Below are 4678 nucleotides of genomic sequence, written 5' to 3' on the forward strand. Positions count from 1 at the left end.
TGATGTGAGCTCTGCTGCTGTCTGGTCTTACCTGTCACCTTGGGCTGGAAGCTATGCTTGGGGCACATTGGTATGGACTTGACCTGGCCCAAGGCAGGGGTTCTGAGGTGGAGACTTTTGCTTTGCGGGTAGGAGGGCTGAGGACCTGCTTTTGGTTTTGGATTTGTTTTGTCTTTTCTTCAGGATGGAGTGCAGTGGCGTGATCTTGGCTCACCATAACCTCCGCCTCCCAGGTTCAAGCAATTCTCCTGCCTCAGCCTCCCAAGTAGCTGAGATTACAGGTGCCTGCCACCATACCCAACTAATTCTGTATTTTTAGTAGAGATGGGGTTTCTCCATGTTGATCAGGCTGGTCTCGAACTCCTGACCTCAGGTGATCTGTCTGCCTTGGCTTCCCAAAGTGCTGGGATTACAGGTGTGAGGTACCACACCCAGCCTTGTTTTGTTTCTTTGGAGAAGGAAGGGTCTGACTCTGTTGCCCAGGCTGGAGTGCAGTAGTACAATCATAGCTCACTGCAGTCTGGAGCTCCTTGTCTCCAGCAATCCTCCTGCCTGAGCCTCCTGAGTAGCTGGGACTACAGGCCTGAGTCACCATGCCCAACTTATTCTATTTTTGGTAGAAACTGGTTCTTGCTAGGTTGCCCAAGCTGGCCTCGAACTCCTGGCCTCAAGTGATTCCCTCCCTTTGGCCCCCAGAAGCATTGGGATGATAGACCTGAGGCCTTACTGCCACTGAGGGGAGCTGCTTCTCAAACTCCCCTGATCTTTGTCATTCTCCCTAAATAGGCTGCTTCCCTCCCCCAGGTTTTGGCCACAGCCCCGGGCATACTTACTAAGGGGCTGCTGCCCCAAGGGGTTAGCCAGGGAGCTTGTGCCCCCTTCTCTAGGGAAGGCGTTCATGTTACTTCTGAGGGATGTGACGCCTCCCCCAGTAGCTGGCTCCAGCCATGCCCCAAACTCAAGCATTGTCACTGGGGGAAGTTCATGTTCTCTGCAGCCTCCCAGCCTGGCTGGCTACCTGCTGCGAACCTGCCAGTCCTCATGGGCAATGTGGGGGTGGTGCCTACTGAGCAGGATTAGGCATAAAATGACCCAAGCTGGAAGATGCTCGGGTGCAACTGGCATGGTACTTATCTCTGGCCTGGTGTCTGAGAGCAGGGGCTCCTGTGTGTTGACTTGGGTATAGACAGATGTCTAGACTGCATTCAGAGCAAGATTTGGGAAGCTTTCAACCTGAGAAAAGGAAGGCCTTTGACACTCCAAGTGTGGTCTGTGAACATCGGTATCACCTGAGATTTTGTCGGAAATAGATCATTTAAAGTCCCATCCTGGGGCTGCCACGGTGGCTCATGCCTGGAATCCCAGCATTTTGGGAGGCCGAGGCAGGTGGATCACCTGAGGGTGGGAGTTCAAGACCAGCTTGGCCAACATGGTGAAACCCTGTCTCTACTAAAAATACAAAAATTTGGCCGGGTGTGGTGGTGGGTGCCTTTTAATCCCAGCTACTCGGGAGGTAGAGGCAGGAGAATGGCTTGAACGCAAGACAATTTCAAAAAAAAAAAAAAAAAATCCCTAGGTGATTTGGGTGGTTAAGGGCCCTGAGCCAGGGGACTTGGCACAAAAGGATTGTTCTGAGTGAGCCACTCTCGGCCCAAGCAGGTTGTGGTGTGATCTATAGGGGAGATACAGGCTGGGGCCCAAAAAAGGCCACGTATGGTGGGTCAGCACTTTGGGAGGCCGAAGTGGGAGGATGGCTTGAGCAACATCTCAAAAAATAAACCCACTCCCAAAGTGTTGGTTCCTGCAGGCTTTCCAATGCAATAGGAAGTTTCTGGAAACCAGGGAAACAGGAGCCTTAAGCAATGGAGTCAAGACCACCCTCAGTGGCTTCTCACTATCTTTCATTTCCAGTCTACCTCCCCTAAGAGGCGGGAAGGCCGGGCCCTCTGACATTGCTGCTGGAGGCTGTCATTGCGGCAAGGGGCCAGGCAAGCTCTCCTGCTGAGGCCCATCCGGAGCTGGCGGGGAGCTGACATTCAGGGTCACATCCTAGCCATGATTCCTCCCCTCCCCTGACACAGCCACTTCCTTTCTGCTGAGGACAGAAGTTGAATGAAGGACAAACTCAGAATGATGCAACCCCAGAACTTGAGTACAAGGAGGAGGTGGGTGTTCGTCGCAGGAACAGCTCCCCAGTGTGTCCTGGCTCGGGGAACAGCTCCAACAACACGTGCTGGATACCAAGTGTGCCACGAGGACCAATCCTCGCTATAACCCCAATGGAAAGAACTTCCCCATCTGAACAGAGGATGGTGGGAAGTAAACAGATTGTCAGGGGTAGAAGTGGCCGTTGGACCCCAAGCCTGGAGCATTTTGCCAGAGTCCTCTTGCGTGAGCCATGATGCCACCAAGTGCTCTACTCATTCCCCCAAGCAATCGTGTCATCCCCTAGTTATAGATGAAGTCACCTGCTAAGCTAGAAGAGGCAGGAAGAAGCCAGGTGTGGGTCGTGGCTGTTTGGGAGGATGAGGCAGGAGGAACGCTTGAGCTGAGATCGTGCCACTGCACTCCAGCCTAGGTGACAGAGCAAGACTCTGTCTAAAAACAAACACTGCAATGAAATATATAGTAATTTGCTTTGTGGCAAATTTTAACAAGGAATCTCAGATTGGACTTTGAAAAAGCTCTTGATGCTAGAAAGCCAAACCAAGGCAGACGTTAGAACGTTAGACTTTGCTGCTGTCTCTGACATCTGGAGGCTTCTTGGTCAGCTAGGAAGTAACTGCCTTTTACTGCATCACTGTAGGGGAAGGATCCCTGAAGACAGGCATTGTTTGCAGGTTCCTAAATGTGATATTCTAGTCAAAACCTTGGTAATATAACCAGTGTTTCCAATTGTATCCTTTTAAGGAGAACAGATTTTTTTTTTTTTTTTTTTTTTTTTGCACCCCGAGACGGAGTCTCGCTCTGTTGCCAGGCTGGAGTGCAGTGGCCCAATCTTAGCTCACTGCAACCTCCGACTCCCGGGTTCAAGAAATTCTCCTGCCTCAGCGTCCGGAGTAGCTGGGACTACAGGTGCATGCCACCACGCGGGGCTAATTTTTGTATCTTTAGTAGAGATGGGGTTTCATCATGTCCAGGATGGTCTCTATCTCCTGACCTTGTGATTTGCCCACCTCGGCCTCCCAAAGTGCTGGGATTACAGGCGTGAGCCACTGCGCCTGGCCAGAGAACAGATTCTTATTGAACCTATGCAAATAACCATGTTGCTGTAAAAATAGGAATAATCATAAATTGTTTCTAAATTCTGGAGGGTTCAGGTAGGAAAAGCACGCTTTCATTTTTGTTTTCAAAAGTACTTTACCAAATCACTGTAAATTATACAAACCTTAAAAGTAAAAAGTTTCTTTAAATCTAGAAAATGATATTAAAAGAACCCGCAATGCTTGACATAAAGCAGCCTTAAAAATCCATAATTTGGCTGGATCTGGTGGCTCACACCTGTAATCACAGCACTTTGGGAGGCTGAGGTGGGAGGATCAATTGAACCCAGGAGTTCAAGGCTGCTGTGAGCCATGATCATACCACCGCACTTCAGCCTCGGTGGCGAGCAAGACTCTGCCTTTTAAAAAAAAAAAAAGATCCAGACTGAGTTTAGTGACTCACGCCTATAATCCCAGCACTTTGGGAGGCTGAGGTGGGCAGATCACCTGTTGTCAGGAGTTCGAGACCAGCCTAGCCAACATGGTGAAACCCTGTCTCTACTAAAAATACAAAAATTAACCGGGCATGGTGGCATGCACTTGTAATCCCAGCTACTCGGGAGACTGAGGCAAGGGAATCACTTAAACCCAGCAGGCAGAGGTTGCAGTGAGCCAAGATCGCACCACTGCACTCCAGCCTAGGCAACAGAGCAAGACTCTGTCTCAAAAAAAAAAAAAAAAAAAATCCATAATTATTTTTCATCAGTTCATTCAGTTTTGAAATTAATTCTTGCTCTAATCTGTATTAGCAGTTTCACAACCCATCAGTTTCTTTATTCGAGTTTTGGAAATTTATTTAGTCCAATAGGGTGAACTCAAAGTTGTTAGAAACCCATACTTGTCAGACTTCAGTCTTTCCATGAAGCTCCTTGAAGACATAGCTACTGAAAACCAGCTTGGCCGGAAGACCCCACCCAGGCGGGCTGAAGGTATTTGAAGGCAGAAACACAGATAGCACAATGGAGTCTATCTATCCTGAGGAACAATAGGCTGAGAGCCTTCGGGGCTGATGGCTCTCCAGACTGAAGGCCCCAAGCAGGGATTCATCCACGCATTTATTTGCTCTGTGACAGGTGATTCTTATTAATATACAGGTGTTCTACCTATACACATAACTCAGGAATATACCAGGTAGGCAGCTGTTACCCGCCTACCACTAGTTACAAACTAAAAGGTATCCTCCATAAAGGAGCCATGCGGGCTGGATAAACGATGTTCCTCACCACACAACCCTTTGGGATTATAACTGCTTGCAAGAAACTTTCAGAAAGGCATTAGACTAAAGCAATTAAGTGTGGAAGTGAAGACTTCAGGTGATCATGGCTAAAACCTGGTCTGAGTCCATTGTAAAGACACAATTGACAAGACTGATTTCTGAACCAAAATTGACTGAGTTTTTTTTTTTTTTTTTTTTT

Source organism: Cebus imitator, unplaced genomic scaffold (genome assembly GCF_001604975.1).
Source record: "Cebus imitator isolate Cc_AM_T3 unplaced genomic scaffold, Cebus_imitator-1.0 Scaffold82, whole genome shotgun sequence".
NCBI classification, from domain to species: domain Eukaryota; kingdom Metazoa; phylum Chordata; class Mammalia; order Primates; family Cebidae; genus Cebus; species Cebus imitator.